This window comes from Sciurus vulgaris, assembly GCF_902686455.1.
Source record: "Sciurus vulgaris genome assembly, chromosome: 7".
NCBI classification, from domain to species: Eukaryota; Metazoa; Chordata; class Mammalia; order Rodentia; family Sciuridae; genus Sciurus; species Sciurus vulgaris.
The window spans coordinates 73566407-73589685 of record NC_136467.1 but is presented as its reverse complement, the minus strand read 5'-3'; the positions used below and the strand labels follow the sequence as shown (position 1 = coordinate 73589685).

Genomic DNA, 23279 nt, shown 5'->3' with positions numbered 1-23279 from the left:
TTCCTCTTTAGATTCCTCCACACAAGAATTTTGTTTGATGTAAGGGAGTAAAAATATGGAGGGAAAAAAAAGGTAAGGGTTTCCAAGATAACAGAATTCTGAACCTCATCCAGTATTCCCATGCAATCTCACTACCTGCCCCACCTCCCCCATCTGCCCCTTTGCCTCCCCTCCTCCCCGCCTCACCCAGACTGGACTTGGTACTCTGATGTTCATTTGCCACAAAAAACAGAAGTGGCTGCCCAGGTCAGAAGACCAGACTCCTGGAGAAACTGCAGAACCAGGTGGAGTTCTGTGAAAGGGGGATGCTTCCTGGGATGATGAGGCAAGGGGTGAGCCCTAGCCCAGGGGCCCTGTCCTTCCTCTAGGAGGCTAAGAATGGTCTCTGTCACTCCTTGCAAGTTCCTTCATAGGTTACCCGCTGCCAAGGTACTTCAGGAAACATCATCTTGAGTATCGTAAGGAGTGTATACTCAAGCAGTTTCTTAAGGTATAGCCAAGGGGATGGCACACAGAGGGCTGCAGACTTTTAAAGATGATCTTTCACAAAACATGGGCCATTATGTCTTTTTTCATTTCTGTGCATAAACAGAGACACCCAGAAAATTACTGAGTATGTTAGCTTCATGGTTGGGGGCACTGTAGGGTGAGTTCTTCAGAGACTGAAGGAGTTAAGAGGGCCCGATTAGCTACCAGAAGCTGAATGTCAGCCGGTATGAATGGTATGTAGCTGGGCAGCTTTCCAAAACCCACGCTGTGGCTGCATATCAGGAAGACTGCTATAAACAAATGTGCATGTGTGCATGGAGTCTGATAAGTCAATGGGGGAAGATAGACACAGAACAGCCACCCAGCCTGAGGAAACATGCAGAGCCGGGTGAGTTTCCACTTTAGGTGAACAATGGATTTGTTTCGGAAACAAGTCTGGATGGACTGGTGAATGCACTAAATGATTCTTTGACTTTTTATATAAACATGAAGGGATACACTGTGGAAAAAAAAAAAGCACACAGCAAAACTGTAGATATAGACCTTAATTATGTAAAATACATATTAATTCAAAGATTCATTAAACCTGCCACAAAAATATAACACTTGATAATTTCCTCTGTGTGGTAGAATTATATGTGATTTTTGTTTTTCCCTATATTTTATTTTGTTTTTTTCAAAAATAAACATGTATTACTTTCATAATCAAGAAAAGGACCAAGTGTTTTAAAAATTTAAAAATACTATCCCATGGATGAAATGATACCTGATGATAGATCACCAGAGTTGAAGATGGTAGGAAAGGTGTGAAATAGAACCATTCATGCTTGTAAAATGTTAAAATGAATTTGTCTTCATGCCTGTATACTTCAGTATTTTCTGGTTTACACTGTAAACTCCTAAAGAACAAAGGCTATATCTAACTCTGTGCAATGTTTGGTTGAATTAAAATGCAGACAGACATTGTTTTATGATAATTACATGAATGCACTTGATTCTTATTCACTCTGGGAGCTAACTTGGAAAATTCCTTAGTGTTATTGATGCCTGGACAGCAACGGAGAATAAGAATACACATTCTCTTTTTCCCCATTCCATCCCCTTTTATACTACAATGTATTAATGGCCTACTTTTTTTTTTTTTTTCTGGCTGCACGTACTTTCATAGACAAGACGGGTCCTCTACCTTATTTAACGTAGAAAGGAAAACAGTACTTTTTCTGTTCTAGCCTACTTCAGCGTTAATAATCCTAAGCACAAGTTAATAGTTTGATTTCCCAATTAATTAAACTACTAGACTCATAAGTGACTTAGCCCCTGGAATTAATATAGAGGGAGACACATAAGTTTTTCCACTTAAGAAACAAAAGCAAACACACTAAAGTTGAACCACTCCCACAACACTGGGGCCATAACCAATGAAGCAGCTTTCATTTACAGTTTTCTAGACATCTGGAAGCTCTTCCAATCTCCAAAATATAACCAAGGTTACTGTAACTTTTGAAATCACTCTCAAGATGTATTTGTGCAATTTGTTATCTATAAAAATTAGCTTATTATTTTAGTGCAGTGACTACAAGAAGATTATCAAAGTTTCGAGGTGGTATACTTAATTAGAAACAAAATACAATGTATCAAATTTGGCTCAAATTAGTCAGTTCCTTTCAAGGTCATCATGAAATTGACAGGTAGGCAAATGTGAGATCCCAGGTGCTCCTTAAATCGAAACCGAAAAGTTTCTGAACTTTGTGCTCATTCTCAACCTGCAGCAATGGCCAATTCATCCAGTGCTTTCTCCAGGAACCAAGCATCAGGTGCTTTATGCGCATGATCTAATAATCCTCAAAAGAGCCCCAAAAGGTGAGTGTTTCTATCTGCACTTTAGACATGAGAGGTTTAAGAAGGGGTTAGGGACTTCTGAGGCAGACTAGAATTGGAACCCAGGTCTGAATAACTCCCAGGGTGTAAACACTTAACTATTAAGGACATGTTCACTTCAGGGGGCTAATTAAGTGAGAAATCGAGGGATGAATAAACACAATTATGCCACTTTTGAGTCTGTTGCATATACAAAGTTGAACTTTCCCTATATTAAGAACAATGTCCTATTTAAAAAAAAAAAAAAAAAAAAAAAAAAAAAACCTCACGAATTCTGCCAACAAAAACCTCCTGAGGAAAAACTAAGATCATTTACTAAAGTAATAACTCAAGTGTCTTATCGAGAATATGGCACTACTGAGGCTTGGGTGTGGTCACCTGAGAGATCTGGAGGAAACCTAGAGGCAAAATTTACCGAATTTTCTATTGCACAATATAATCTGTCTGTGGAAAGCACCCCCTAAACGGAAGTGTCTGTCAAAGTAAAAATAAACCGGGTTAACAGCATCTGAAAAATACATTGTGAGTGGGATCCATATTTCTCTCATTTGCTACGGCACATACATTTAGTTATTTGGTTTAAAAGAGATAAAACACTTAACTGTGAAGCTCAATTTATAAAATTGACAAGGACTAATGCCATTCTGCAGTAAATGAACAGAGGTCAGTTGAGGGTTTCAGGTGGTCTCTTTGTGAGCAGCTGGTGGGACCATCTACTATTAGTAACTGAAGAATCACTAGGAGGCCAGGGCCGCTGAGGGCTCAGCTTTGCACAGAATAAAAATCATGTACATCAGTTCACACAGAGATGAGTCATTCCCTGGAAGACCGATCAGATCTGCACTAAACACTACAATCTCCCAGAAGAGAAGAATGCTGGAGTCAGTTTTTTTTTTGTTTTGTTTTGTTTTAATTAAAGCATTTCCTGAACACCTAGTAGGGTCAGGATCTACCCTTGGAATCTTCCCATGTAGTCCTCACCATCAGTGTGTGAAGTGCTGCTCTTGTACATTACAGAGGTGAGGAGTGGAGGGTCTCCGCTGTTTGAAGTCAGGAAAACTGGTGGAGCCCAAGCTTGTCAATGCTGAGGCCTGGGAACTCCCTGTAGGAGACAAGCTGACAAGGAAGCCCAGTGGCTCTAGGTTGGTATCATCAAGTGAAATGACTTAAAATGCATTGGTAATATATAGCTGCCATTTAGTCTGCAATAATAAGAAACAACCCTAAAAATTTCAGGTTCCCAACTTCTTTTGGTGACTATCTTTGACCAGCAGCTAGATGTTTGCTTCTGAGAGCAACATGTTATAATTTCTCAAATGTTTAGTTTAATTAACATTGTCTACCTATATTTTAATATATATATATATATTTTTTTTTTTTTTTTCTGATGGCATATCAGTAACTACATCAAAGATTTGTTCAAGTGGATTAATGCCTGGGAATTTAATACATAGCTAACTTAGCCATATTTATATTGACATGTGATAGTTTCAGTTTCAAAAGATATTTTTGTTACTGTTCCTTGAAATTCAAATTTTGAGGGTATTCAGTATTTGGTACCTGGTACTGACTTATTTATATCTATTAAAAATACACATACACACACACACACACACACACACACAGCGTACAAAACCATGTGCCATGCTGTGGACTCACTCATGACTAAAAGAGACACTGATAATTTATAAACTTATTCTAGTAAACTGAGTCAAAGGATATAGTTAACAAAATTTTAGACTACTTTTTCCTAGTCCTACTGAAAAATTCATTGTAGTTGCTTCATACTACTAATCTAGCTCAGCAACTCTAAAAGAGTGACATAATCATGAAAAGTTCATATTAAAAACTATAATAATAACAGGTATTCTTAAAAAAATCAGAGGGACCTGATTATTTATGTTTTCAGCACTGATTCACAGATAAATAAGTAAAATAACAACAGTTTTCCAAAAGCCAGGTCTGAACATTTTGCTTCCTTGATTTTGAATTAGGGGCTCAGTCTAGAGAATAACCTTAATATTCACTATTCATAGTAATTTTGAAGACAAATAATATTACTGTGGCCTACCATGATTCCTCTAATTTTACAAAGTTCCTGAAGGAAACAAAGATAAAGATGCTTAACTTTTTACCAGAAGTTGAGAGAGTAAATGGCTGCAAAACAGACATTTATATTAAGAAGTCAAAAGCAGGGTGGGAGGGAGGCAAGAATGGAGGAAGGAGGGACTGTATAGAGGGAAAAGAGGGGTGGGTAGGGTGGGGGGGGGAAATAACAGAATGAATCGAACACCATTACCCTATGTAAATGTATGATTACACAAATGGTATGCCTCTACTTCATGGACAGAGAAACAAGATGTATCCCATTTGTTTACAATAAAAAATAAATAAAAAATAAAAAGCAGTCAAAAGCAAAAATTTTGAATCTACCAACAGAAAAACAATTTTTGAAAAGAAGTAAAATATAGGCAAATAGTAGAATGAATCAGACATAACTTTCCTATGTTCATATATGAATACATCACCAGTGTATCATGTACAACCATAAGAATGGAATCCTAATTAGAGTAAGTTATACTCCATGTATGTAAAGTGTGACACTCTACTGTCAGGAATATCTAAAAAGAACAAATAAAAACAAAGAGTGGATTTCCACTGGCTTCAAACTGAACAGCTGGATAGGGGATTTAACTTAATTCTTTCTCTTCCTACCAAAATGGGGAGGTGTTAAGAGTGCTTCATTCCATTTATCTATTGAGTAACCTGGCTCTTGCTTCAATTGGCTACTCTGCAGTGGCATGTCTCTGGTAGGACAACATGCTCACAGCACTGAGGATATGACAGCAAAAGAACCCAAGGTGCATCACCTCATCCTGGAGTTGCACTTCTACCTGGTAGGAATTGCTCTACTAACTCGGAGCATTTTTTAGGCAATAACATTCCAGTGACTGAGGTTCCCAAGAAGAGAGTACTATTTTTAAATGACTCTTCAAACCACCATTGCAGATAACTACAAGAAATATTCAGACTCACTTATAATATGCTCACTTATAAATATGTCTCACTTATAAATATGCTCTTCTCTTAATAACAGAAGTTTGTCACCATCCACATTCATTGAACATTTACCGTATAGAACAGTTATCTTAGGAAAGAGAGAAGCAGCTGTCTATAGTAAAAACACTTCAAGTTTCCCTTCCCCTTCATACTGCAAAAAGGAGATGGAATGCATTCATTTCCTAATCTATTGGGCCTATGACAGTTTGTGCATAATAAAATTTATGGATAACCAGAATGCTAGGGTCCCTACAGACTTCAGAGATAATCCAGTTTATTGACTTCTTTATATGCAGAAGCCCCTTAGAGAATCTGATATGCATTATGAACTATTCTCTCAACAGACACACACAATATGCCCACCAAATACTCTATTCAGTTTCTAGCATTTTACAGACACCCCCTGGAGCCAACCAAGGCTGAGACACTAGGCTAACAACTCTGATGTAATCTCATCCCTTCATTTTACATATGGAGACACCATGTTTCAAATGGGATGGGACTTGGCCACCGTCACTCAGCAGAAACCATGAGCTGAGTAACTTGGATGGAACTAAAAAGGATGTAGACAGCCAGAGACTCAATCAGTCATCAGAAGTCAGGCTTATCTTGGTAGGGAGGGTGAAAAGGAGAAATGTATGGAGAGGCTTCTACCTTTCTTTTATCTTAGGGTTCTAGTTAGCAGAGCTCCTCACTGGAAAATCTCTATCTTTCCCATAGCTCAAGGCTGCCTTTTCCTGCTCTTTGCCTCAGCAAATTAGTAAAATCTGCTTGACCTAGGCACATTCAGACAGGGGGCAAGGGTGAGAGCAAGAATTAGAAACTCATTTTAAGGAACTCTAACTAGAATTCTACAGAACTTTGATTCAGTGACATAATGGGTGTTTAAGAAGTATTCTGAATCAATGACTGCTCATTTATTTAGGAAATGGTAGTCTCCTGAAGTGTCAGCAAGTAAAAGTCCTAGAAACCTGCCTTAACGATTAGATGGAACTAATTTCCAGCTACTACATCAATTTGTTCATTTGTAAATGGCTTGTTCTTTGAAGAGCTGAAACATCCTGGGATCTCGCATTTGCTTTTAGCATAGCAAATCATTCAATATATTTCAAATTCAATTCAACAAATATTCTCCTTAGGACTCAATGTGACAGGATGGAAATGTGCATGGGGTTTGGAGTTAATAAAAGACCCCGATTCAAATAATGGATCTGCTTTATCTAGACATGTGATATTGGGCTCATTACTTAGGGATCTCTGAGACCCTTAACTGAAAAGCAGGAGTAATACCATCTGTTTTGCAAACTGGCTAAGAATATTAGCAATAATGTTCCATTGTAAAGAAAGCAACACAGTGGACAACATTCGGCACTCCATCAAATGGTAACACTTAAATTATGATTATTTATCAAACATCAAAAAGACAAACTTCATCCTGGACCCTTCTTCACTGTCAGGTTTTTGAACACAAGGAAATCTATGGTACCACTGTTGGTTTTTAAGTCATTAGATTAAAACAGTGTTGGTGGAATGAAACATACATCATTACCCTATGTACATGTATAATTACATGAATGGTATGAATCTACATCATGTACAACCATAGAAACAAAAAGATGTATCCCATTTGTGTACAATGAATCAAAATGCAGTCCATAAAAATAAAAAATTTTTAAATGCAATTCAAAAGACTTTATAAAAAAATAAAGTAACAGAAAAATAAAACAGCAAGATAATGGTTTCTTGATATGAAACTATATGACTAAAATCTTAAATTAAATATTATGGTTTGGTATTAGTGTGTTTTCACACTACCTACCAAGTTTTCAGACTGCACCTACTTATCCTTTTCAAGTTGCTATCACTCTTTTTTTCATGTGAAATTTCCTACAAAATTACTTGAGAAGTCAAAAATTTGCAGTGGAAAAATTTCCCTGAGTTTCCTTTTTAAGAATAAACCTATTCAATGGGCAAATCTAAATAATATTTAGCAGTTCTAAATGTAGAGAACTCATGGTTTCTTACTGTAATTGAAAAGGAACATACAAAGCAATTACTTAGTCACTTATAAAACCCACGTTCAACTTTCGAAATAATGACTAACCTGAGAGCAGAGACAAGACTTTTATAATTAAATACTAAAGTCTAGCCACTTGAGATAAGCACAGCAGGTTACATAATTGTCCTCTGCACTCACAATATCCCCCTTTCCCCTCTCGGATATATATCGTTTTTCAGTAATAGCACATGTACCAAAAAAAAAAAAAATACTGTATTGTGGAAATCATTCTAACCACAAGCTAAATGTTGGGTGGCAAATAAACTCACTAATTTGGATTTTGTTAGTGTCATAAGGAGAAAAAGTGCACATCAGTAGCATAAAAAATTCCCATGAGAATGTATTAGAATCTTAACAAAACAGTAAGCAACCATAGGTACTCATTTAAATTTAAATAATTGGAGTATTGATTGAAAAGCTTTCCTCCCCACACTAGAACAGGATTCTCAAACGTGGATACTTTTCTACACTTTGAGTGTTCTCTTAAGATGTGCTCAGGAACACGGGAAGTAGAAGGAACCAGACACGTTTCCCTGGAAAGATGGAGCAGCTCATGTACGTGTGTGTGTGTGTGTGTGTGTGTGCGCGCGCAGCCATCTAACACGATCACTGTTTGCCCAGGGACTGCACTACATTTCTCAGGCTTCCCTGTATTCAAGTGAAGCCATGTGACCAGTTCTCACCAAAGGAATAAAGAGATATTGCCTTACTATGGTGATTAAGAAGTGAGGGATCCTTCATGCTCTCTTTCCCTTCCACAGGAAAGTAATTCTCCAAAGACCTCCCCAGGGTACAAAGCTACTCTCTTCTGCCAGGGGAGTTTCTTCAAGAATTTTAAATAAGACACCATCACTCATTTTTTTTTCTTTTTTTCAAATTCAGAGGAGCCTTTCTTCCAAGGGGCCCAAATATATGAAGTTTATAACTTGGGCAGTAAGGACAAAAAATACTGTAAAATGAGGTCATGACCTTTCCAAAGTGTTCAATATTATTTTAAGTCAGTCTACAGAGAGGTCACAAGGTACACTGTCCTTTCTTCTTCTCGAACTTCCAAGAAAACTTATGACCTTTGACTTCCTGAGTCTGGCTTATTTTGCTTAGCATAATGCTCTGAGGTTCCATCCATTTTCTTGTAAATGACATTTTGTTCTTTATGGCCAAATAAAACTCTGTTCAAACCACTACATTTTGAGGGCCTATTTGATACAGCATTACCTAATATAGGATTTAATTAAGTCACTTAACTGGCAAGTAACTTTATTTTACATGAAAGCAAATGTGGACACATCACAGAGAACAATGTAAATAATATCCATGTAAATTTTGAGAAGAAAAAGAAGCTTCAGAGAAAAGCTGAGTTTACAGGAAGATATTTTGGGGTGATTCCCCGAAATCCTCCCTAGGGTATAAATATATTCTTTTCTGCCAGTGGAGTTTCTTCAAGAATTTTAAATAAGCCACAGTTGCTGATTCCCCCCACCCCCTTCAAATTCAGAGAATTTCTTCTAAGTGGTCCAAGTACATAACAGTTTTACAAGGGCAATGAGGACAAACACTGCAAAATGAGGTCATAGCCTTTTTCAAAGTTTTCAGTTAATATTATTTTAAATCAGTCTAAAGAGAGGTTACTACATAGTTAACACTTTCTGCCTTCAAATGTAGACCAAAAAAGAAAAGAAAAGAAAAAGCATTCCCTTTATGAGAGGGCAACTGGAATGATGGAATAAATAAATATACATTTTTCATTAAATATTTTTTTCCGGCATGAAGAAAAAGTAAAAGGACAGATTTTCTAGCTAAGAGACAGAGTTATAGTTAAAAATCCCTCAAAAGCTAAGCTGGCAGTGGGATTCTTGTGTTTATAGAAAAGCCGGAATGATTCTGCCTGAGCTCACAGCTCTATTTAGATCACAGCATCTGGATTCAAAACACATGTGAGCTGTGGCAGCAGGTTTCCAGTGGGAGACTGGAGCCCACTTACACTTCCCATGGAGAATGTGCCTGAGAAGAGGTAAACCGCACAGGTATCTGGAAGCCCTCTCCCAGCTGTCTGGGAGCAGTGTCTTCTGCATCAGGCAGCCATAAACAGGTGCTGGGGAGCCCACCGGTAAGGCAGCAAGGGAGACACTGAACAGCCCTATTCAGCTCTGTCATGGTCAGAAAACACCCTCACCAACCAGTTCTTTCCTCAAGCGGCTATTGTTCAGATCAAACTATGGGAACCTGGTAACAAAGTGGGAAACCTCACAGAGCACATGCTTCCTGCTATGATCTGTGTTTAGCTTTGCTTTATTTCAAAGAGGAAAACTGGGGTAATGGAGGGTGGGTGGGGGGATGTAAATGCCTTCCTTTTTTTTTTTTTTTTTTTTTTTTTTTTTTTTCTTGAGGGGAAGAAATCATAGCCATGATAATTCTAATATAGGTTTTGCACTGAAAACTAAAAAAATGAAGGAAAAATAGTGGTGCAAAATCTCCCCAGTCCAATTTTAATCTCCACCAGAATTCACCTTGCTCTTTCCTTGATTTTTCTTGAATGTGGTGTGTCCAGAATGTTGGTGTTTCTGCAGCCATGAATTTTATGTGCAAAATAAGGGGGAAAAAAATCTTCCCCTGCCATTTTTTCCCCCCTCACCTTCCCCCTCCCCCATCGCTCTTGCTCCCTCTCTCTCTCTTCTCTCTTTGTTGTGAATGTCAGGGCTGTCAGTGTCACAGTCTGACATGATTAGTGTTTCTGACATTACACCAAGAAGCAGACAGAGAGCAGGGAGTGTGGATGGAGGGTAAGGGAGTTAGGACGTGCAGCCATTTAAAGAAGTCAAAGGAAAAAAAGCAGCCCGACCTCCTTTCTCTGAGGCTCCTTGATTACAGGACAGCTTATAAATCACCTCGGATTTTTCTCATTTATCCAATTAGTTCATTTCCCTGCCCCCCTGGAGATCCCTAAGGTGTGGATCTATTCGGTGAGATCAAAGCCAGTGGCTCTAATAACAGATAAGACAGAATTCGTGATTCAGCGGATTCTAAGGCTGTGGAGTATAACAATCGCTCACTTTGGGAAGATAGCGCCAGTCCATTTTGAGTATCGATTCGCTGCACTTTGTCACTCTAATGATGTTATCTCATTAAAAGAGATAAATGTCCCACTGTTCTTCTAAGAGCATCTGCTTCTTACTCTTCTCTCTTTTCAGCAGCACGGCTCTCAGCAGCAGCGCATTAAAATCGCATTGAAATCCAATGCAAGGCTTGGCTACGGAGCTGTTCGCCAAAACTTCTTTTTAATTGCCTTTTCCTCCCCTTGACCCCCACCCTCCTCCCCCACAAAAGTCATCCACAGAAACAAGCGATATAAAAATAAAAGATGTAAAAAGTAATCATAATCGGAAACATCTATGGAGTACCTATTACATGGAAACTCCTCTGTGTTAATTAATATCTAACTTAGGGCTCCTACAACCCTTCCATCCACTTGGGTAGAAACCTCCTTAGTTTGCAAATTAAGAAAGATAGTTTGATGTTAAGCAATTTGCCCAGGATTGCACAGGTCATGAAAGGCTGAGCCATGATGAGAACAAGGGCTCATCCAATTCAAGTGCATTTTCTAAATCTCCATTTTCATTCATGGAATAAATAAGTAAATATGACTGTAACTTGATTAGAATAGGTGAAAAACTGTAAAAGGAGGTGGCAATTATTCTTCCTCCTACTGATACCCAGGAACACAATGCCACAGGCAGTCAGTGGTTTTGTTTCAACAGATTTCTTATTAAATAAAAAAGGTAGCAATTTTCCATAATGAATGTTTTATACATTATCCCTTTGTGTATCAGGCCTCTCAAGTACACATTATTAAAGTCTATTAAAGTCTGTATTTAGCAGCATTACTAATGTGCCTTTGGGGAGATTATTTCAATGAAACAGCATCCATCTTTCACAAAATTTCAATTGTTTAATATTCCTTTTCTGATCTTTAATACACATGTCTATTTTTAGCTACACTCAGACCTCATCTGAAATGCCATAATCCTAGCCTAGAGCTGTCACAACAAATTGTTTATGAGTTGGATTTAAGAAATAACGAGATGCACATACTGCTAATTTCACTCAATACTTTTTTTCATAACTCATTGTAGTTTTCCTACTGTTCTAATTAACAGGTGCTTCTTGATCACTATGACATGTGGCGACACTTCACCTCTCTGGCTAGGGTTGGTTATATGAATTAATTGCTTGTACTTATATCTAATTCAGAATAGCCTCTCAAGATAATGCTACTGTATTGAAGTCTGAGGGTGATAAGAAGTTACAAGATTATTCCATTTAAAAAGGAAAGAAAAGCAAATAAACAAACCAGAAGAATATATAAGCTGTGATTAGTCAAATCCAAATGTTTTCATTTAAGTATAAACATTGTCATTTATACAAGACTAGAAATGTGTGCCTTCTGAACATTGCAAAATTCCTGCAAATTCTGTAGTTTCCTACATTCTAAATAGGCATTTCTCCTTTTCTATATAGTACTGTAGATTTATTAATTTATCACATAGTATGAGGCTTTTAAAAACAAAGCAAACAAGGCACACAGGGACAAAAACAGAGTGCTCTCTGAAAAGGTCTTATACAGAACAAAAATATTAGTCCATTTTATGGAGACAAAAGATAATAGGGACACCCGTAAATAACGGCACAATGAAAGGCCTCTATCACATAACAGGAGGGGGAAAAGCCAATCTAAAAAGTAGTAGGCATTCAAATCAATAAACTAGATTGAAAGCAATCTCTCTGGTATACGCTTCCTTTCATACACAGCAATCCCACTGTTTGAGATGTTACGTTTGCAAAGTCAGACAAATTGAGTCGATTGTTAATATGCTAAAGATGGACAAGCCACAGATTAACTAAGTGACTAAATAATCATGTTTCCAATCACCAATTAACTAAATAGGGTGTAATTTAATTGTATCCATTAAAGCCTACTAATTGAGAGGAAAGGGCAGGGTTGAGGACTTAGAGAAGGAAGACAGAAAGCAGCCTGATTCTTGAAGGCCAGAACCCACTGGTCTCTTTGTTACAAGTACCAGCAGCTACCAGTCTCAGAGAAAGAGGGGCAGCACAGTCAAATGACCAAAGGAGCCTCTGCTTATGTTGCAGGGCTGTGTGGGCTCAGTTCAATACCCTGCAGAATAAGAACCCACCAGTTCAGTCAACATTCCATTAAAGCCCCACACGAAGGCTGGCACACAGCAATTGCTCAGTTTGTGAGAAGGGAGAGCGAAGCCTGTTTTAATCAAGAAAATCCTAGACACTCCTCTTTAAATTCTCAAGACATAAGAAAGAACAAGCAACCATAACAGTTTGTGTGAAAGTAACACTAACAAGAACAAAGCAGGACAGAGCACTCTTTGCTTCAAGTGAGAATGGTCTGATGGTCAGTAGCTGTGGTCATATTTCAAAGAGCTTATCATGATTCACCACAACTTCTCTCAGACTTGAAAATTATATAACAGTTATGTCAAAACATATCCTACCTTCTTAAATCGAAAGTCCAACTTTTCTACTCTGAAGCCTTAATTTACTTCCAACCTGTTGGGATTCTCCTCCATCTCTTCTGACAGGGTTGGAAGCTAAGTCAGTCCATGTGAGTCCCTCAAGGTATTGCTGGGTCCTCATGACACTGTATGGGGTACACAGTGTCTTGGGGTGCGAACTTACTTCAGGGTACTCCAGCAAAATTGCTCATCTCATGCTCAAATTCTCTGTACACAGCTGGCAGGGTGCGGTGACACATGCCTGTAATCTCATTGGCTTGGGAGGCTGAGGCAGAAGGATCAGGAGTTCAAAGCCAGACTCAGCAAAAGAAAGGTGCTAAGTAACTCAGTGAGACCCTGTCTCTAAATAAAATAGAAAATAGGGCTGAGGATGTGGCTCAGAGGTTGAGTGCCCTGAGTTCAATCCTGGGTACAAAAAAAAAAAAAAAAAAAAAAAAAAAAAAAAAAAATCTCTGTACACAAAGGTTCTGGTTTTCAATATATAACCTGAACCATGAACACTGTTTCTTTAGAGAAGAAGGCAACAACCACTGACTGACCAACCATGTGTTGCTCTGAGATCTGGAGGTGTGAGCAATACACCCAAGGAGAGGAGAGCCCAACTGAAACGTTTCTAATTAAGCAGAAAGGAAGAGAAGCGCTGGGGTGAAATAGAAGCACTGATGTTACTTCCACAGTCAAAATGACCATGAGAAAAGATGATTCTCCATAACTTAGAAGGCAATTCTCTAAAATGTATGTATTTTATATATATTTACACATACACATTATATGCATGCACATATTTTAAAAACAAATGAGCATAAACATATTCAGTTAATTGCTTTAAATTTGTCTTCTCCCTCCTTCATGCCAAATCAACCATTACTTGGTTTATATGGTCAGTTATTATTTTAAATTTGCAGTCTCATACCTTTTAGAAGGGAAATGTATTTTTGTTAACTTCCTAAGTTAACTGACTTTTCCAGTTTGTTGCATGTGGAGACAGTCTGGAGGCTAACATCATCATTTATACACACCCTACATTCAACAAAACTTGATTTACCTGTCACACAGGTTTCAAGCTGGCCTTATGCCAACAATATTCCTTTTAGCCTCCCAAACTTTGTAAAAATGAAGTTTTTAGAAGGACTAAAGGAAGCCATTCCTTAGGGATGGACAGGGTGAGAACACAGATACACTCAGTGCTCAGGATCCAGGGTTCGTTTTCTTAATTTTCTTAGAGGAAGTCTTGCCACACAACAGATGTGAGAATAATCCAGTTCACTGTTCCTCATTCTTGTCTCAGTTTCCCTTTACAGGCTTATGAATTATTGCATATTCTGAAGCACTTCGTTTTTGGGGGTTATATCTATCAATGTTTACATATTAGAAATTAAAACATATTAGAGATTAAAACAGAAATTTGAAGAACATGAAAACACAGCACACATCCCAGGAGCCATTTCCGGGATGAATTCATGCATGTCATGTAGTCTCCACTTTGTGCTGAAGAGGGAAAATAATATCTTAGCACTATTATGAAAAGAGCTTTGACCTTGCATGTGGGTCACCTGCAGGGGTCTGAGTGCCCCAAAGGTTCCCCAAACCACAGTTTGAGAACAACCGGTATCTTTGAACAGGTAAATGAAGAAATGACATAATACCAAGTAAGAGGATCTAATATCCACTTTAAAAAATTTGCATCATTAAAAGAGAATCTTTTTCTAGAACATTTCTGTGCTTACCATTGCCCTCGAACCATTAGTACGTTAAAATGTTCTTTCTGGCAATATACCAAACAGAATGACTCCCAAGTCCAAATCTCTATTTGACCAATCACACTTGCTCTCTAAATATCTTCATCCAGCTCTAACTCAAATGCAAAGCAACTAAAACAGTACTCATTTAAAAATGTTTGTTTTCCGATCATTAATGAAATATACAAATAAAGTATTGAAAGAGGAAGGGGAGAGAGAGAGAGAGAGAGAGAATCTATCCTCTGAGAAAAAACAACATTCTGGGCAATATTCTGCCTGTCTTTTTATTGTGCAATTTTAAAATACAGTCAAATTCCTATCATAAAGATAACTTAATGTCTTTTATTTAAAAATACTTTATAAGAAATTTACATTGCCTAAGAAAATTCAGAACATACATACAAAAAGACACTATTCTTAAGAATTTAATGTGCTTCTCCAATCTTTATTGTGTGCATATATGCACCTTTTTTGAAAAATGAAACAATGATTAAACTTCACACATTGCCTTGCAACTTACCACCTTCTTGATTTATCTAGAACATCTTTTTATGTCATTAATATTCCTCCATCCCTCCTTAGCAACTTCATTTTGTGTCTGCACTATGGTCATTACCTTAAAAAATACTATTTTAATAGTGTTATGATGAGCATCTTAGCTAAATTTTTAGACATATTCAGTTTTCCTTTGAATTAATGTTCTAGAAATGAAATTTCTGGGAGGGTCAAAGGTATGTGCACTTTTTAGGTTTTGATACACATTAAGTCACCTTGAGAAATGTGTTCTTTGTGTATGAGAGAGCCTGATATTCCTAATGCCCACCTCTACTGAATAAATTTTACAAATCCTTACCAATTGTTTAGGTGGAAAATACCATCATTTTAATTTGCATTTCTTTGATACTGTCAAGGTTGAATATTTTCTTATGTTATTTATTTGATCTCATTTCTTTCTTTATGGATCTTACTGATCTTTGTTCATTTTCTATTAAAGCAATCATTTTTATCTCATTAGTTGATACAAATTCCTAATAGATTAGCTAACTTTCTGTCATATATGTTATAAATTCACCCCCAGCTTGGTTTCTGTCTTTTAGATTAGTTCAAAATGTCTTTTGATGGAAAGAAATTTTGAGGTTTTACATAGTTAAACTTTCTCTTTGTTTATCATTTCTGCCACTAGAAATGAATAAGGCCTTTCCCTATCCAAGATCACTAAATGTTTACTTATATTTTCTTTCATGTCACTACTTTTTAAACTGTGCAATAGCTCTTCAAAGACTACCACAAGGAGGACTTGGCCATGCCTTTAGGAAAATGACAGTAGAGGCTTATTAAATATAGATTTGGCATTTGGTGAAACCACTAAGTGTATCCTAAAAAGGGGAGCAGAGAAATCTTGCATGTTTATTATTCACCAGTTTCTCATACTGTATCCTTGTAGCTCTGATATCTTGCTCTTCTTCATGGAAGAAGTATAAAAGGGGAAAAATTTTTAACATTAGGTTTAGTTATTAAACCTTAGGACTCGCCAACCTTTGTACGAATGGAAGCTTCAGATGGAAAAGACCTTTGTTTTATTCACTGGTTATATGTATTGCAAGCACAGTGCATGGGACTTAGAATGCACTTAATTAATATATGTTGGAGGAGCTGAGGTTTTACCAACTGGAGATATGCACATGTTGGGGGCTGGGTGGAAGAACCAGAAGGAATGAATTCTGAACTTCATTGCTTCATAGCAAAGAAATGCACAGTAAGAAAAACTGTAAATGAAGGCAGGAACTAGGTTTCAGTTTTACTTTTCATTTGATTGTAGAGATATTGATTTGAGTGTAAACATGAAACTGCCTCTGACCTGGAGTGGTGGGATGGGGTGTTGAATACTAGAAAACATTTGGAGGAACATTCTGGTGGGCAGACAATGGCATCTACCCACCAAGAGAGATAAGAGGCACTTCTCTACTCTGCTGGATGCTGGGGCACTTGTCCAAAGCAATTAAAGTCAGATCTGACTTTACTTGAATATAACAAGGAGGAAACATTTCAGAGGAAGATTCTTTTTCATGATGGAGTGGGGGAGCTAGAAGGTGATTTTGTGAAACAACAGGAAAAATCAAGATTCAAAGCAAAGAACAGCATATGGCATGCCTTCATGAAAACAAGAACCACAAGGAAAAGAATAAAGGATCATAATCTAAAGGTTGCTCCCAGGGAAGGAGAGGTCCTCCAAGAGTAGAGCAGTACCTGCTAGTATTTTCTCTAGTGATATCATCTAGTAAATGTACATCAATTCACACAAGCCTGGCTGGTCTCTGTGAAATCCCACTTTGCCCCCATTTTGGCTATGACTGTCTTAAGTAATACACTAAAATCCACTCATTACAGCATAAAAAAGAACTCAGATGAACCTAAAACATTAATCCTTACTAGCAGAAATGTTTAATATGCTATATATAATATTTATTTATGCATAAAAACAAGAGAATGATCCAGAAAGATAAACATTTCCTACAAAATTTAGAAGTTATATTCCCCATTATGCATTTTTGATCAACAAAAATATCTGAAGGTCAACTCCTGCAAAAAGATCTGAAGAGCATATAGAAGTTGTAAAGATGGTCTTCAAGTCTGCATAAGGGGTGGGGAAAGAGAGCTTAGGAAAATATGTATCCCACAATCTCTTCAACATACAGGGCTAGATTGCACAATAATTAAAGTCTGTTTGCAATATTAAAAAGGTGATTAGTGGGAGGCCAAATTTCATTGGCCTCAGGAAATGGTGGCAGATTGGATGAGCCGGTGCCTTGTGCCTTTCTCTTCTCTGCCAATGCTAACAACACACTGATGCTCTAGCCATCCGAAGGCCATAGCTACACTCTGGGACTTCTTCAGACCCTGGCACACATGGGAGTTCAAAAATGTGAGGAATGAAGGTCCTACCTGGTGGGGGAAGTGCAAAAAAGTGCACCAGGTATCAGGTTAGCCTTGTTTTAGTCAGACAAATTGCTAATGACTTTGTGCCATGAAGGACATTCCTGTGTTTTCTGGAAGATCATCTCTGATTAAACCCAAAGAGACCTGCCAGTACCTGTGGCCAGGATCACCCTAGCACCTCAGAGGAATAGCAAGGACCCTAGGATACTGCAGCCATCCTCCTTCCTGCCACCTCCCCAGCAGAAATGTCCTATCAGCTAGCTGGGGTCTAGAGAGGAAGGAGAGTGTTACAGTGTGTGTCCAGTGAAAAGGAGTATGTGCAGTTCAAATGTCTCCAACTTTCTAGGAACAAATCTACTTAGAACACCAGTCACACCCACAACAATGTTTCTAACTTACATACTTCATTGATGAGATGATTCTCCAGCTTAATTTGTGCTGAGAAGAGCTATTTCCTCCCCTCAGAGTGACCTACTCTTTGTCTTATGCCAAGAAAAATGCTGACCTATAGAGGTGACACATCATGCTTAATCACTACTTTCAATTGAAATAACATAAAATAAAGCCCTCACTCAGCCACTCAGGCAGAACAAATTATCCCAAGCACAGACACACCTACTGAGACACTTGAAATTTCTGAGGAGTCTGGTTCCCAGCTGCGTGTCAAGAACAAGTCCATGACATCAGGTCTTGAGTTGCCCTGGAGAATCCTAGGGCAGGGCTGTCATAGCATCCTGTGCGTGCTGATCTGAGATTTCCCAAGAGTTGTCTTAGCTTTTCAGTGCATCAAATTCTAAATAACAGAAGCCAAGGTTTGCAACAAGAGCTCCTTCCCCATCTGCAATTGTGACAGTGGAGGTGAATACCTGTCTACCTTCCGGTATTCCCAAAGCTGACTTCTCATGGACTGCCCAAAGGTGAGTATTTAAGCCAGGTAAGGAGGGGTTGGAGGGCACTCAGCACAAGGTTTCCTTCTCTTTGGCTTGGCTCACCAAATGAAAACCTCTCAAATACACTGCTTGTTTTTTTTTTTTTTTTTTGTAGTCTTCTCTGGTCTCCTCAAACAGGATAAAGATGGCACAGCCTCCCATAAAGCTTCAGCCTAAGAAACAGGAGGGTGGCATCAAGGCCTTTTCCAGCATCCTGCAAGCACTGGAGATTATTCTCATGGTGGATTGTTTGTCCTGAAGTAAAGGAATCTCAACAAACCAAGTGGACTTTCTGAAGTCTAGGACTCCATGATACTTTTAAAGACCAAATCACCTAAAAGTGCTATTCAGCTCTACCACAACCAATTGACCACCCACTGACAATGCAATAACAAATCTCTGGAAATGTCTCTTCTGGTTTTTAAACCCTTCAGTGGTTCACAGGATCTGGTCTATCCTTCTTTTCTGGGTTCATTCTGGCCATTTTCTACTAGCCCAGTAGTTCTTAACCAGGGGGTAATTTTGTCACCTCAAGGGACATAGGACAATATCTGGGAATATTTTTGGTTTTTAAGGTTAGAATGAGGGAAAAAGAGGATGCAACTAAAATCCCCATAATGCAGAAGATAGTTTCTCACTACAAAGGATTAGCTGGTCAAAATATCTGGAGCAGTTGGTAAACCCTTCTCCAGCCATACCAACCTCTGTGTTGCTCTCTAAACTTGCCAGCCTTTCTCATATGCTGCTTCTTTTTATTTGTGGGGTGGGTACCAGGGATTGAATTCAGGGGCACTCGGCCACTGAGCCACATCCCTGGCCCTATTTTGTATTTTATTTAGAGACAGGGTCTCGCTGAGTTGCTTAGTGCCTCACTTTTGCTGAGGCTGGCTTTGAACTTGTGATCCTCCTGCCTCAGCCTTCTGAGCTGCTGTGATTATAGGTGTGTGCCACCATGTCTGGCTTCTTCTTCTTCTTCTTCTTTTTTTTTTTTTTTAAAGTGCTGGGGATAGAACCCAGGGCTTCATGCATGCTAGGCAAGTACTCTACCATTGAGCCATGTCCCCAGCCCTCTCATATGCTTCTGCGCCTAACAGGCTGCTTCCTTTATCTGGAGTACACTGTCCTGCATTCTCTATCAGGAACTTAGCACTTACCATCTAGATCCATCTCAAAATGTCCCCTCTTCTCTATTGCCCTTCCCAAGTCCCAGAGTGGGAGCTTCCTTCTTCTGTGCTTACGGAGCTTCTGGTACATACCTTGTTAGAACATAAAGCCACACTGACCCAACGTAGTCTGTCACCTGGTAAAACATTGACTAAGTCCTATTTATTAATCCCCAGAGTGCACTTTTGGTAGTCAAGTACTGCTTGCCAAATCAATCAGGGAACAAATGGAAATGTTGTAGATGCACTTTAGACTCCCTTGCAACTACATCTAAGGAACAATGCTGTCTCCAACATCAAAAACAGCAGCAGCAAATGTTAATCAAATGCTTATAATGTGGGTAGGTACTATAAGAAGGTCTGGTATATGCATGAACTCATTTCATCTATTCAACAACCCTGTGAGATAGGTTGCACTATTATTAGCATTTTACAGATGGAGAAACAGAGGCATTAAGAAGTTAAGCCACTTGCCCGGGTGGCTTAGCTTTGAAGTCAAAGCCCCAAACTAGAAAGCTAACATCCTTGAAGCTAACATCTGGCAGAGCTGATATTTAATCTCAGAAAGTCTGGCTCAGAGCCTCAATCTCCTAATATTCATGCTAAGGCAGTTATACCAACAATCAATCTTTCAGCCACTCAGAGGCTTCTGGAAGATACAAGTGATAACTCCAGGAACCTGTACAACCATGGAGTGGCCACCTCATGTGGCCCCATCAGAAACACTTCACAGGGATCATACAACTTTCCAACCTCTGGCAGAAGCAACCTCCTCACACCATAGAAAGACATAGTGCCCAGGAAAATCATGGTACCATAGGAAAATACAAATGCTGATTCAAAATACCTCTTACTGGTTTGAGGATGTAGCTCAGTGGTAGAACGTTTGTCCAGCATGTGCAAGGTTGTGGGTTTGATTATCAGCACTGAATAAAACAACAACAACAATAAACAAACTCAAAACAGATAACAAAAAAAGAAAAAAACAAAGTACCTCTCACCTTGTTCATGCTGCAGGGATGGTAGCACAGGATCAGACATGTCACAATGTGAGACAGCTCTTGAAGATTCTCTTTGTTCCTGGAGTCCTCACTTCCTGAAGCAGACAGCTGCACTGCAAACACAAACAAGAAGTTCATCAGTCAGTGCTGAGAAAGGCTTACAGCAGTACTGTGTCTAGTGGAATTTTCTGCCAGGACGGCCTCATCCATATCTGTGCTGTTCAATATGGTGGCCATGTGTAGCTACTGAGTCTGCAGAGGCACTACTAGGCAGCAAAGGAAGGCACTGAGTCTGGTATGAAGTGGTGCTGCTCACCTTTTTGAATGAAGTCAAAGCCCTGAACTAGAAATAACTAATTTTTAAATTGTATATAATTTTAATTAAATTTAAATAGCCAATGTGGTTAGTGGTTACCATTTGGACAGTGCCGGTCTAGATATCAAATCAAGAGTCTTGAGGGAGACTGCAAAGCACTGAGCATGCTAGTGGCTATGACAAAGCTAAAATATCATGTGCACAGTGTGACTGCAGATCACAGGGACAAGAACCCTCACTGATTCAGTAACTATTCTTTAAGCACTTAACAAGGGTCAGGTACTAAGGATTTAGTGATCGATAAGACAAAGGCCAATGACTTAGGGCTTTCTGTTTGGGCTCAGACCTCTCAAAAGGGCAAGAGACTAGTGAGAGCAGCACCATTGGCCTTATCTCAGTGCCGTCTTCTGCTGCCCAGCAGGCACAAAGGATCAGGAAGGCATACGCTGGAGCTGGACCATATCACTGCCAGGGATTAATATGTAGAACTACACTCCTTGGGAAAGCGGAGTTCCATCAGGAATGCAGGAGGTCAGTTTTTCCTGGGCCAAATGAACCAAACAACCCAGCTCTCCTCAAAATGGAATAGTGTCTGTGTTTTCAATCTTGGTACTGATTCTTTACACAGGGTTTTTGAATCTCTTGAATTACATTTTAGAGCAAAATAGTTTATGGTATGATTTCAGGGTTTTCAATCGAATATTAAAGAAAAAAATAAAAATAAAATTTAAAAAGTCTCCAACCACTTAAATAGATTTGTATACTTTTCCTTTGAAAGATACTTATGGGCAGACCTGAGAGGAAAACAAAACACTGTCAGCTTCCTTACGGTCACCTTATTTGTGCAATATTTTTTCAGGTTGCATCTAGGAATGATTTATATATCTGAAACTTCCCATGAAAAATAGAACAGGAAGCTTAATTGGAACCCCAGTGCTTTAAAATTTTTAAATGCATTATTATGAATTATAACAATATAGAATATGTTCAATATGAAAAGAAAAAAAGCACTCATAATCCCATTAGTTCACCAAAACCACCTTTAGCTCTTAGTAATCAGCCTTTGTGGATTAGAGAGCAACATGTTTGTTGAGTCTAAGACATGGAGAAGTACGTGCTGATATTCCCTATATTAACATCTTTCACTGGCAAGAAAGCAATTTTGCAATTATATTTTCAAAAGATAAATTCCGATTTCACATACATTACTATTCTGTGAACACAATATAATTAATTTTTTAATAAAGCAGAATATAGGGAGAGATAATTTCAAACCACTGCAGACAGAGATTTCAAAGAATATGCCACATTTTGTCACAGCAATAACACATTTTAACAATGATGTACAACAAGGAGAATTCTGGAATCGTGGCTTTGAAGCATGAGACATCCCAGTATCTCCAAGTATATAAGATACAATGAAAAAAAATCATGCAGTTGTATAGTATTCAAAACAGTACAATATACTCTTACATTAATGTTCTCATTTAGTATGATGTCAATGATCAGTTTTCCTAACCTGACACAGGAGGTTTAAAAAGTTCTTCCTGGTCATGCTGTAATAAGAAGTGACTTCGTTTCAAGGTACTATGAAATTAAAGTAAATACAAATACCACCAATGAAAGATAAACCCAACCTCCCTGCCACCAATAAAACATACCTTCCCCTCAAAGACCACCATTAACAGAAAACACCTCAGAGAACAGATGACAGTTTTAGAAAAGGGGTCAGTTTGCTTCTGGACAACAACCAGAAAAACAGGCCTCCTTCTATCAACTACTTTCCATCTCTTTTTTGAAACAGAGAGAACCTGGTTGTCTTATAACCAATTCCATTTATGAAGAAGCACAGAGAATCTATAGCTTAATAAATCAGACTACATCTTAAACATAAAGCATCAAGGGAAAAGATCCCTGAGTTGCATGGTAGATAAGGGGATTTTGTTTTTATTACACTTTTTCAATTGTTCTTTTTAATCTTTTAAGAAGCTGGAGTTTGGGCACTGGACAAAAAGAGAATACACATGGATTTAAAGGATGCCTTGAGAAAGCCAGTCTCATAAGCCAATCTGTGACTTCTACTCAGTTGACTCTAATTGAGTTGGCTCAATGAGCAATGAGCCTGTTGCAATTAGAGGTTTCTAAAAGGTTAATGGAATGCA

The 23279-nt window shown here is 38.3% G+C and overlaps 1 protein-coding gene across 12 annotated transcripts in view; it reads right to left on the bottom strand.

Annotated features, from left to right (window-relative positions):
- BACH2 (BTB domain and CNC homolog 2) overlaps positions 1-23279 on the bottom strand; it is a 336154-nt gene that overhangs the window by 226077 nt on the left and 86798 nt on the right. For 9 of the 12 annotated variants that reach the window (XM_079146712.1, XM_079146710.1, XM_079146711.1 and 6 more), the window contains one exon: positions 20802-20914. The gene's annotated coding sequence lies outside the window, so the exon portion shown is untranslated. The remainder of the gene's footprint in view (positions 1-20801; positions 20915-23279) is intronic. The other 3 variants (XM_079146715.1, XM_079146716.1, XM_079146709.1) reach the window with 1 other exon arrangement.